At 25.5% G+C, this 14097-nt stretch overlaps 1 long non-coding RNA gene across 1 annotated transcript; it reads left to right on the top strand.

The window, feature by feature from the left end:
- Window positions 1–2122: 2122 nt before the first annotated feature.
- On the top strand, window positions 2123–13692 carry LOC136089277 (uncharacterized). Its single transcript, XR_010642915.1, has 3 exons — window positions 2123–2254; window positions 2799–2890; window positions 13020–13692. It is a non-coding gene; the product is annotated as an uncharacterized LOC136089277 (long non-coding RNA).
- Window positions 13693–14097: the final 405 nt, after the last annotated feature.

Raw genomic sequence — 14097 nt, 5'->3', positions numbered from 1 at the left:
TTAATATATTAATAGGCCTTAGGTATCACATAACTTTCTTTGCATTTTTAGACTCAATACCTTTGATAATTTCAAATCCTAAAAGAAAAATTGTGTGCAACACTTCGCCGCTAGAATTAACTCCGATTAAAAGTTGACAAAACTCATTGATTTTGTACTTTTGAACTATGATAATTAGCCAACCGCACAGTGTCACGCAACTTTTTTATTTTTTTGGAGAGAGCTTTTGGGTTACGTCTGATATTAACTACAAAAGCTATGTGCAAGTCTTTGCCTAGCCAAAAAAATGGGTTCAAAGGTGGCAAAAACTAAATTTCTAAAAATTTAAAAAAAAATCTCAAAAATTTAAGCCCAGATTCCGAGTGAACGAAACATTTTTGAAATTTTTTTTTTTCCCCAACAGGTTTTCTCTATATTCTGATCAATATATAAAAAATTCAAGCAATTTGGAGGAGGTCACTTCCACAGTTTCAGGAATTTGCCTGATTCTTAGAAAAAACGGCTCTTAACAAAACAAAAAAATTTTCAAAATTTTTTTAAAACAAAACTGAAAATAATTGTAATAAATAAAAATGATTTTTTCATTTATTTTATTTCATTTAAAACTTTAATTTAAACTATAATTATTTTCAAAGATGAGAGTTTTATTTATATATTTAATTTAAGTTTTACTATTTCACCTTAGCTGCATTGAGTGAAAAGGTTTTTCTAAAATCTAGTTTACCAAAGAGCACACTTTTTGGAAATGAAAACGTGTTAAGAAGAATATTTACAAGAAGATAGTTATTTTATCATTGATTTTTGCAAATACCTTGTCCTAATTGTTACAAATAGCTTCTGGTACTTTTGGATAAAAAAAAAAGGCTGTCTTTTTTTTAAAAAAAAACCATTATAAGAATATGGTTTTAACAGAGTCAAAAAGAAAAAATTTTCATATCTTCAGATATAATACCCAACTGCACAAAAACGTTGATAAAACGTTAGAGCAATGTTGCGCAAACCGTTGGTCCAATGTAGACTGCTAACGTTGTTTTTGTATCGTTTGGGTTACAAATGCAGTGTTATTAACTACCAAAATAAACAATTGCCAACGTTGTATTTTAAGTTGGCATTTAGTAATATTTTACATTAATTCAACATTGAATTTTACATTAGCAAAACGTTGTATTTAAGATTAATTCAGCGCTTATTAAAAGTTTGCACATCGTGTAATTAACTTATGTTCGAATTAAATATATTTGTTATTATTATTTAAAATATATATATATATATATATATATATATATATATATATATATATATATATATATATATATATATATATATTATATGCATTTAATATTACTATTATTATTATTATTATTATTATATATATATATATATTATATATATATATATATATATATATATATATATATATATATATATATATATATATATATATTATATGCATTTAATATTATTATTATTATTATTATTATTATTATTATATATATATATATATATATATATATATATATATATATATATATATATATATATATATATATATATATATATATATATATATATATATATATATTATATGCATTTAATATTATTATTATTATTATTATTATTATTATTATTATTATATATATATATATATATATATATATATATATATATATATATATATATATATATATATATATATTTACTTGCACATATACAGTTTTAGCCAATTCGATGAAAAAAGCATTTCTGATGATGTTTGTTCATAGGGACTATATATTTTATCTAATTAAAGAGGTATTGTTCATGTTTGTTTTGCTTGTGTTTTGATTTTTCGTTATATAAAAAAAAGAAATATATTTTATGAAAATATATTTCCATAACCCACTGAAATATTTAAAAAAAAAATTATTGTAAATTGTACAAACAAGTATTTTTATATTCGTCTAATTTCGATGAAAAAAAACGTTGATCCTCTATATAAAAACTACCAGTGTTCCAATGTATATGGATTAACTTTGATTCAATGCAAATAATTGAATGTTAATCCATATACATTGGAACAATGTTATTACACATTGGAGTAACGCCGCATTATAAAAATAGGATTACCATTAAAATATATGCATTTGATCAATGTGAGGTTATACACAATTTGTCAACATTGATCCATATGCATTGGGTCAACGTTGAAAAATATATATTGGATCAACGTTAAATATAGATCGGAAAACAACGTACAAACACACGTAGGCTCAAAGTAAGAAAAACAACTATATCATATAGTAGTTAATGAAAATGTAAGATTCCTTATAAAAAAGGAAACTTTTTTTATTAATTTACAAAACGCATGACAAAACTAAGATGTTAACTATCAATCAGAATAAAACTACTCTTTTAAAAGGTTTACTAGCTACAATAAATGTTCTATTTAGAAGCATTTTATTCCCATTTTCTTTTTTAAATAGAATGTTGTAGCTTTACATTTTCCTCAAACATATAAAAATCATATTTTTGTTTTAATTAGTAAAAGGTAATTTTTGTTCACCGTTTAAATATTTACTTTTATAGGAAAAGATAACTATTCAATACAGCTATTTTCTAATTTTAACTTTAATTTAATGTGGTTAAATTTCGGATCATTTTATTTGGTGAATAACGAAAGACTGATATGCATAAATAATTTGAAAATTGTCTGTAGATCAAAAACCTTGATACTAGTTTTACTAAGTTAATCAATTTTTAATATCATTAATATTACTGTTAACTAAATTCTTTTATTAATTTAGTCAATTAAATTTTAGGTTTAGCTTCCAGTATGTTTTACCTGAATGGCCATGATAAGATTTGTTAGATAGATTTTTTGGCCAACAACAAGCGAAGGAATAAAGAAAGGGTAACTCATTTTTACATAATACTGGGTATAATAATAACACAATAAAGAAACAAATGCACTTTCAAACTAATAATAAAAACTAAAAACCTTGATAATAACTTGAATTACTCATTAACAGGCTTAAAAAATGGCTTTAAATAAATAATTCATTTTAATCGCTGTTTCTTTTTTACAGAGCTTTTGTAAGGAGGGATCTCCCATGAAAATATAAATATATAATTTTTTAAAACTTTTATTTTAATAATAACAAAAAAAAATCCTCCAAACAAAAAAAGAGCTCTATTACTAAAGTATATTTATTGCAAAGTTCAATTGTCTACACATTACAAATCTAAAACTGTTAAATTGTGTTTAACGTCAAACCAATTGCTTTATAATTACTTTATAAAAACTTATTTCGTTTTTAATTTTTTTATTGCACTTTTCCATCTTATACAAATATAGTTCATATGCTAAAATCTTATATAAATATAGTTCATATACTAAAATACAATTTTGATAAAATTTTTGGCTATAAAATTAATCTCTTAAACTTTTTAAACCATTTTGTATTATGTTTATTTAGTGGAGTTTGATGACCTTTTTATGATTTCACTTAAATTAGTTCTTTTCGTTTTTGATTTTATGCAAATTCACAAGCTCTTTTAAGAAAGGAAAGTGTAAACTTGCATAAGCGAAAACTAAAAAAAAGTGTTAAAAGATAAAAGATTGAGAAACATTTCTTTAAAATTAACATAAGAATATTTTAAAAAGTAAAATAAACCTTAACTTTTTGTTGACTTTCTGAATGCTATTTCTCCTATTCTGAATAGTAAAAAAGCATCAGATAAAACAAATGTTCACATAGATTCTTAAAGTTATAAGCTTTTGTATTAGCTTTTATGATTATGCTCTCTCTAAAAAAAGTTCAATTAAATTTCTACAATTACTCCAGCCAGCAAAGTAAAAGGTGTTTCTTGACCAAATCGGTTTCGCCAGCTTTTTGAATTATGTATTTTTTGATAAAAAGTACTGAATACATATCCATTCAAATATTTGACTCAACTTTTTTCTCTTTTTTCTGAATATGGTAAGCATTAATACACTCTACAAGAGTTAAAGATCTACTGAAGATGGTTGAGGAATTTCCATTCTCAATTTCAATAAAAAAGCATTGACGCCATGGATAAATTTATTGTTTTTAAAAAAAATTCTGACTCTAGATCTAATATAAAATGATATATAGATATAATATAATAAGTCGATGAACTGATTCTCTCTTAAGTTCGCTATTTTTAAGATTTTTGTTCAATTATTTGTGGACTGAGCACAATGAACATAAATTAAAGTTTTAACATAAATTCAAAACTTTAATTTTCTGAATGAATCTTGTGAAAACTGGCAAGACAATCTGTTATTCTGACTATAATAGTTAAAAAAAAATATATATATCTAAAGCCTTGACTTTAAAAACATAAGAAAAATTCTCTTTCGCATTTAAGGTAAACATTTGTTAAATGCTTTACTTTTTTGTTTTAACTCCGAAACTAATTATATTGAAATCAATTCAAATAATTTTTGTTTAAAACATTTTTCTGTTAAGCATTAAAAAAAAAAAAATTACAATAATCAAAACAAAGATTTTTCTTGTTAGAACTGACTTTACTTTTCGTGAGCATTGCGATGATAGAAAATACCATCCTGATATAAGATAATATTCAACTACAAGATAGAACAGAATTCTTGGGAAATTTTCATGTCTTATGCAGCGTGAGCTTTATTGGTTAATGATTGATACTAACACTCTGAGGTTTTAAAATAATCGATAAGTGGTATTAATTCTAGGTTTCAAAAAATCTGATGCCAAAAGTTCTGATTATTTCAAAATTGTTGAAAAGCTGTTATATTTCAGCAAGTAACTAGTTATAAAGAATTCAGAGAGGATTTTAACCGCAATTAAGAACACAGAATAAGTAAAAGAAAAGAAAAAAAATGTAGCCTCCTGTGAAGTGACATGACATGTGAAGTGACATCCTCCTGTGAAGTGACATGAGTGAAGTGAAGTGAAGAAATCCTCGACCTTGGCAGTTATACAATTGTAAAAAAAATTGAAAAAGTTATTTTAGTATTTTAGATACAAACTGCATATTGCACAATGTCAGACGAAGTAGAAGTGCACTTGAAAGAACCTCTCCTCGCAACTCACAAAGATGTGTTTGATTACTGGAGGAAATCCAAATTTCCTAATATGAAAAAAAACAACACAGAAACATTTTGGGACGCCTCTTAGTACAGAGTTTTTGGAACGGTTATTTAGTATTGCAGGGCTATCTGTGACAGAAAAAGAAGCCGGTTAACTCCGGAACAAGTGCAAATGGTTTTTTTTTGGAACAAAAACCTTTTGTTTCCTACTATCAGTAATAATGCCGAAAAGACAACATTCTGTGCATCTGATCACTTACCTTTACTTATGACTATATTATTTGTTTCTTGTTAATAATAACTTCTATACAAACATTCTGTGAATTATTTGCTATTTATAATGATATTAGTTAAGCTGCTTTTATTTCACAGTGCCAAAGACTCGGTTTTCAACTTAGGAGGGAGGGCGGGGGGGGGGGGGAGAAAAGGAGGAGAGGCACACTCCCTTATAATGAAAACATCTGCTACTTCTAGGTCAATTTCTGAAAAAATTTTTTTGGATAAGAAAAGTGTGGGGAGGGCGTGCTCCCAAGACCGCCGGTGTCGTCAGCTCTGTTTCACCTGTACCAATATAATTGATTTCAATGTTTTTTATAAAAGTTTGTGAAAGTATTAAATTACAATATGTTAAACTATTTTAAATGCACTATCATTTATATTAAAATAATAAAAATCATATAAGAATCAGATTTGGTTAAGAATTGAAATATTAATTGAGAATCAGAATGGACAGTTCTCGGAATCAGCCCATCTCTAATAAAAGCATATTGTGCATTAATATTAAACTTTTAATATTGCACTCTCTAATTCCCAGTGCATTTTTTTTTGCTTTCTTTACACTATCTTTCAAAATTAACTCTACTCATTAACTCTTAGTCCTACAGGTGGAATATAATACTTGTAAAGGCTTTATGAACTATATAATCAATGATTATATAGTCAATGAATGTCCAGAAATTGTTGATGAAGCACAGGATGCAAACACTGATTTCTAAATTCTTAAAATTGAAAGATTACGATTTGAAACCGCTGTAAAAAATCTTGACTGCCATGAAAGTACTTCAATAAGAATAGATAAAGTTGTAATTTCGCAGAGATCTTATTATAATGTTTTAAAAAATATTCTCAAAAAAAAATAACAAATAAAAATTCTAACTTATGATGACCTCAGAAAATACTGTTTAAATATAGATGTTGGTCTAGTTCAACAAATTCAATATGATGGTACTAGCTTCAGCTGTTAGCGCTATGCATACTCTTGTAGTATTGAAGAAACTCTACAAAGAGTCCTGTCAAACCCTTCTATTTACAAAAATTTGAGTTTTTCTTCATTGAACAACAACAAGAAATAAAAGAGATCTTAATTATAAAGAACAAAACTCTTTATCAAAAGTTTGACATAAATAGGAAAACTTTAATTTAACGTGACACTGGAGATAATTTTCGCACTGCTAGTCATTACCCAACCATATATTGGATGTTGTTGCAGTTGTTGCAAGTTACCAATATTAGACTGGGCCTCCATAAACAGAAAGATTAGTTCTAATCAATCAATTACTGATATGCAACTGTGGAGTACATGCAAAAATTATACTTTGACCTAAACCCATCAAAGATTCAGCACAAAATAAGAAATTTATTGCTGCTAACTATAATCAATGGGTAAAAAAAAAAATTCTATTTTTTTCTAATTTTTTCTTAATTTTAAGTAAAGATTTCTGAAAAAAACTCACTAAAAGAACCAAAAGTATACTAAAACAATCTTTATTACTTCAGAGAACAGTGTTTAATAAAGGATTGACTATTGACTTCATGCCACCATCTGGCTCGCTTTTGGTTTTGGCATAGCATAGATATCTTTGGAAATTCTTATATGATGTAATAAAAAAGCAGTCACAAGAAAGATTTTTGACGGATGGATTGAGAAAGATTAGGTGTTCATATTTAGCATTTCGACTAGATTTTTATTTTAAGAGGTAAATACATCAATTCTTGATTTGTATAGCATCTTATTTTTTTATTTATTGTTTTATTATATTTGCATAATTTTTTAAATAAGGAATTTCTTTTTAAACATTTGAGTTGAGAAATTTGAAAAAGTTTGTTTTATTATAAACAGCCCTAGAGTCTGTAAACTCAGAAAGCTGTTAAGAATACTCGTTTAAAATGTGTTAATTACCATCGGTATAAAAAGTTTCAAAAAACATTAGGAAATGGACTTAAATCCGTGGAATAATTAGCTTACCACAACCCGCCTAATACTGGTCAGGGTAAGTCTATTCCATACCAACCACTATAATAATTTTGCTTCATTCAAATAAATGTTAAAAAAAAAAACATAAAAATTTTTGTTTTGTGTTAACTAATAATGTTTGATGTTAAAAGTTTACAATAAGAAGTTATAAACACAAGTTTATAACTTCTTATTGTAAACTTCTATAAAAAACAACAATAACAACAACAACAAAATGAAAACAAGGACAGACCTTATTCTTTTTTTCTTTAATAGGTTTTTTTATTTTTTTTTTAGACTATCCGCAGTTTAATAGGACTCTTGCCCAGTTCGTTTTAAAGAAAATTTAAGTTTGCATGTAAAATATAAATTCTATAAGAAAGAAAGTTATTTCTTACATGCGTGAATAAAATTTTAAGCAAAATTGCTGAAGATGCTTACGTAAAGCTGACGAATTACTGAGTAAAAGCAATTCCTTTTTTTATTCACCTGACCTATTGCCGCAATAAAATTTTCAATAAAATGTATTTCTCAAATAGTTTGATATAATTTTAAAAAATTTAGGTATTCTAGTTTATCTTCCTCCGGCTTATCCTCCTCCCTAGCTTATCTTCTTCCGGCTATTTGCCATATAAAGGCTTTTTTAACAATTTTTAAAACATTAATTATTTATATAACTCGAAGTTGACATGTTAGATACTTGAATTTATTTATATATGAAAGCAAAACAAAATACATAACAGAGTATATCAATTTACCTGTTGCTGATGTTTTTTCCAGAGCATTGATACAAATGGTCGAACTCGGAATAAAAAGACATTTATTGCAAAGACGGTTACAGAAAATAAAAAAAACACAAAAGCTATCAGTGCCAACAAACTTGGGAATTTAATTAAAAAATAAAATTGTTCTTAGGTTGGTTGCTCCAAACTAATGTCTTTTTAAACTATTAGCTTATGATCAACTTAGTAAAATTTAAATATCTAAGTTTACTGAGTTAAATTCGTATTTTAACAATAAACAAAGTAAAATTATGATAGTTGGTAGAGCAACAAAATAGAACTAAAGAAATAAAAAAACAACTAAACTTAAAATGTTTGTAATACATAATATTTGCAGTTAAACATGAAAAAGAACTCTACCATCATAAGACAATAAAGGTAAGATTATAACAACAAAAATACAATATATATATATATATATATATATATATATATTAAGGTGGTTCTAAAAACAACTTTTTCTGAAATGACTGCTGGCACAACCTGAATATGTTGTATATAATTAAAAAAAATGCTAGATTTATGAAATTTTTGAATAAAAAATATTTTAGGAGGTTGCTACCGACCCTCAAACATTATATAGGTCCCTATAATTATTAAAAAAACAGTTTTTCAAAATTTCGTCATGTTGGGTCTCAAATGAAGGGAAACTATATGAAACTATATTCGTCAGCTTTACGTAATATATATATATATATATATATATATATATATATATATATATATATATAAATATATATATATATATATATATATATATATATATATATATATATATATATATATATATATATATATATATATATATATATATATATATATAAGAATATAGTAAAACGTTTATTTTTATTAAAAATACGATACTTTTAATTAAAAACATTAATGTTTTTATGAACAAATAAGGACTTATTGATAAAGAACATATACAGTGAAAAACTGATTTTTAAATATTTTAAGGATTTATTGTAAATACTTACTAGATACTCTATAATTCAATCATTAATGTTGATTAAAAATTATTAACTGCAACTTGAAGTATTTAAAAAATCTTTACTGACAATAAAATGTTATTTTGCCATGTAAAATCATAAACACCGTCACAGCAGCAAATCACCAGAACTTGAAAAATATTAACATTTTAATATTTTGCATGTTATGGTGACTAAAATTATGATGGTGTTTAGTGTAGCAACAGAGTGTATATCTATTTTAAAAAAAATTTTTTAAACATAACTTAATATAAAAAAAAAGATACATAATTGGTACTTTTTTACAAATTTTTTATTTACAAACAAAACTTTAAAAAAGGATCAATAAAAGTATACATATTTGAACTGAAAACATTTATCACATCTTCTTTTTGTAAATGTTAAGTATTTCCGCTTGCCCTTTCTAAATCTACCTATTTCACTTTAGGTAAGGGTAATCTCTTCCTCTTGAATAAAATAAGGACAAATTTTTCCCCTATTATAGGCCCAAACCCTGAGTTCACTATAGGATGTGAGCCCTTATAAACACCTCAAGGGCGTACAAACGCTTCATAAAATAAAGTCAAAAATAAAAAAGAAACAATTATAATACCTGAATGATATTTTAGTTTCATATTTAATTATAAAACCTTCAAACTATTTATTTACCAGTGACAGATAAGGGTGATATTGTTGCTGGGATAGTTACAACTTTACTAGCTATGATAATTACCAAAAACATACAGGTAATCAAGTTGAAACTTAAATACAATTTAAAGCAATCAAATCATTAGTAAAATATCTTATAAAATAGAATTACACCATCATATTAGAAAACAACACAAATTTTCCAAACTGGTTTTAAAGATCAAGACAAATTAAAAATTAAAACCTGCAATATTTGATAAGCTGTGGCACTAAAACTAAATTAACTAACAAAATATTGTCAATTTTAAACATTTTGTACAAAAATTTTTGTTCAACTAGAAACGGAAAAAAAGGCAAAGCAAAAGCAATGTAAATTTTTAAGAAGTAAATTTAATAGAATCTTCAAAAGTAAATTTAACTTTGTGAATCAAAACTGAATATTACCACCAAATAATAACACTGTACTAACTATTTAATTTCATATAAAACACGATTGAATATAACATTGAATGAACATAAAACTATATAAAACCAATAAAAAATAAAAAACAACTTACTTTTATTTAAAATAAGATCATCTTTAGCTTTGATAAAATTAATATCCTTTTAAGGTACAGTTTTAATAAAAAACTGTTGAGTAAGAAACTAACAAAAAGCAAATGTTAATTTTTTAAGAATTAAATTTAAAAGATTCGTTAAAAGTAAATTTAACTTTATAAAATTGAACCTAAATATCATCCCCAGATAATAACACTGTATTAAATATTATGTAAAGCATGATTGAATATCAACATAAATTTATTTAAAACGATAAAAAATAAAAAAAACAACTTAATTATTATTAAAATAAAGTCATCTTTAAATTCTAATAAATTACCAGGCTGTCTAGATACAATTTCAATACATCACCTATAAAAAAGAACATGTTTCATTAAAAAAATATTAAAAAATTAAACTCTAGTGACTTTAATAATAGATTTAAAAATACATACTGTTTATATGTAAAAGTATAATCAATAAATACATTGTTTATGATAATGATGATAGAAGATTCAAAGGTTTCAGAAATGTATTATTTAGTTGATTAGGAAATACTAAAAACTTACCTTCAATGCGTTGTGCATTATAAGTTGAAAGCGTACGAGTTGACTCTTATATTATTATCTAATATTACAGAGAGTATAATGCTATTTTGATGGTCATCTAAATTCTGTCATAGTTGCGCACTCGGTTTAGAATCTTTAAGGAGGCATGTTAAATACCTGTATAACATCAAATTTCCTCATCACCTTATTATTAGTTATTTTTAACTTTATTTTACTTTTAAAAACTATAAACTTACTAAAATGGTTTATTTTAGATACAATATTAGAGTTTTCAATTATGTTCTAAATAAAAACATATTTTTTAAACCCCTTCACTGTCTTAAAAAAGTAAAGGTCGCTGCGTCGCAAGTTCAAGTCATTCGTTTGCTTTTTTTTTAAATTTTCGTTATTTAAAATGCAAAACAAAACAACTTTCCTTCTTTTAAAACAAACTTCTTTCTTTTGTATTTTAAAATTATCAAAAAAGACTAATTAAAAATATGTATAAAAAAAATGCCAGCTGTAGGAATAGAACCAAGACTTTCTGCATTAGCAACCCTGCTTGCAAACCACTCTTCAAAGCAGGCTTGTTGTGTGATGAAAAGTTTTAAAACTATATAATAAATAAAAGACTTTATAAACTGAAATAATTGCTGTAGATTATATCTGGAGATGTTTCCTTAATGCAACTTTCAAGTGAAAGCAAAACTATAAAGTATAACTTGATATATTTTTTAGGATGTTAAAACTTTACATAATTTGAAGTTGCAATGGCTTCGGTTGCAATTGCTGCCAAGGTAACCATGTCATACACGCTCAAATGAGCACTGCTATTAAGTTTCTTATTATAGTATAATATAATATAGTGGGTGATCACACCAATCTATTCTATACTCTCTCCTTATATATATCCAGCTTACCGGACCCATAAATTACAAGCCTTTACCAAACCGACCATTTCTACACTTATCTATTCCTCACCGATCAATTCTATACCTATTCATTGCTTTTACTTCAATTTTTTTAAGTAAAACAATTTATTTTGAAAAATTACCTCAAGAGTAAAAAAATTAACATTTGCGCACCCTTTCCGCATCCCTAAAGTATAGTGTATATCTATAATAATTTTAGCCATATTTATAGCAAAAAAGTAATAGTATAGCAAAAAAGTTTTATAATTGTTTAAATAAAGTTCAAAAGTTTTCTCAATTCCATTGATTTATCATGCACGATTGTTCCATATACTGTCTTCAAACTCACATATGCAGAAGGCGTTAACAGTTACAGACATTTGTATATAATGCTATACAAATGGCAGAACTAAGAAGATCTGAGACTATTAAAAACTATAGAGTATAAAACAGTATGGGATTGTCCATAAATTATGCAACTCTAAATTTATTTTGTAAACGAAAAAAGAAATCTTGAGTTCTTTTTGGCAGCGATTTTCATTAAACTTAATGAGCATTTTGATTTTTTCTTTAACTTATAACTCAAGAAGGGATAACTTTAGATCTTTTTTGCTTTGTTTATTAGTGAAATTTAGCATTGCGTAGTTTTGGACGATCCCTAATCTAAAAATGAAGCCAAAATACAGCGGAGTATAAAACTATTTTGATAGTTATCGAAACTCTGTCATTGTTGCTCATTTGGTTTAGAAGTTTAAAGGGGATTTGGTAAAACAGCTGTAGAACTTGACATTTCCTTATTATCTCAATTTTAAAGAGTTTTAACTTTAAATTATTCTCAAAAATAATAAATTTAATAAAAATGTGTTTGTTTTAAATATAAAATTAGAATTAACAATTGTGTTCTTATTATATATAACATAATTTTTAAACCTCCTTAATGTTTTACAAAAATTTATGGTCGTGGCTAGTTCAAATCATCAGCTTGCTTATTTTTAATTATTGCAATTTAAAATGCAAAACAAAATAACTATATAGTTATTTGTATTCTATATTCTATATATAAACATGTTATACACTCATTTTCCTTGCACGAACTTATTTTATTTGTAAAAAAACTTGAAATCTCAATTTCATTAATAGAAGCGATAGCTGATATTCAAGATGTTATTAATAAAATTAAAAGTATATGTGTGTGTATAATTAAGTATATACAAACACAAATACTTTTCATTTTAGTAATAACATCTTGTATATAAACTTCTGCTTCTTTTTATGAAATTGAAGTTTTATTCATATATAAGAAGCATTTTTGAATTTTTAGATTTTACGAACGTTGACGATTGTCTGGAGTTTTCGGAACAATAGAGGGAGCATATCCATAATATGTTCTGAGGGAGAAAATGCAGAGTTGTATCAAAACAAAAGGATATTTTTCTTTGAACTTCCTTGTAATGAAAGGTCCTTCGAAAGGAATTTTGTCTGCTTGTATCCAACGAACTAGATGTGTTAAAGGATCACAAGTTTTTACTAATGCAGCCATCAAACAGGTTTTAGAAGCTCAAGAGCATATATGTTAAAGGGGATAACACCCCATATTATATGCACAGGTGTGTCAGCGGAATGTTCTTTTGGAATTTTTTGCAATATCCCAAATAAAACCATAAAATTTTAAAGACATTATTGGTTTGCTTTGCTTTATAACATTACCTTTCTACAAAATAACTTTCGGTATAGGATGAAATGTAAAATTATAATGAGGAAAAGGGTTCCAAAGCATCTACAAGAGGTTTTGTAGGAAAATTAAAATAGTGACTCGATTTTTTTTATAATTACTTAGCTTATCAAATACTAAAAACTGATAATTTCAAAATATTAACAAAGAATAACTTTTTTAGAGAAAGGGTATTTGTCAAACTCAATAAAAATAACATTCGAAAACATAGAAATGCTCTAATAAAATAATCTTTAAAAATGTGTTTATTAAAATCAATATCTTAACATGTAGCACTGTCAGTATTTTTTGTAAATTTTTATTTTAATATTACTTTTGCTGTTTTTTGGCTTTTCTAGTACCTCAATATCAGAAGACCTTATGAACTTCAAATATGAACTTCTGTGACTCATTTGTTATATAATAATATTGATATTGCAAAATGCTATGTATAAAGAGCAAGAAAGAAAGATAAGTTTGTATCCTATTAGATATATTCCTCCTGGTATCGAAAAGTGTTGTCAAAATGTTTATTTAATTTTCTGCCAACTCCCAACATAATTAGTATTTCCTTGCAGCCTTGTTAATTTTTTTTTTCAATAAAAGTTTCAACAAGAAAAATGAATAATAAAAACCTTGTGTTCAACATATATGCTTTGCTGATAGCTGCATAGCATAAATGCCAGTT

This window comes from Hydra vulgaris, chromosome 13, assembly GCF_038396675.1.
Source record: "Hydra vulgaris chromosome 13, alternate assembly HydraT2T_AEP".
Classification (NCBI taxonomy): domain Eukaryota; kingdom Metazoa; phylum Cnidaria; class Hydrozoa; order Anthoathecata; family Hydridae; genus Hydra; species Hydra vulgaris.
This window is presented reverse-complemented; position numbering and strand designations above follow the sequence as displayed.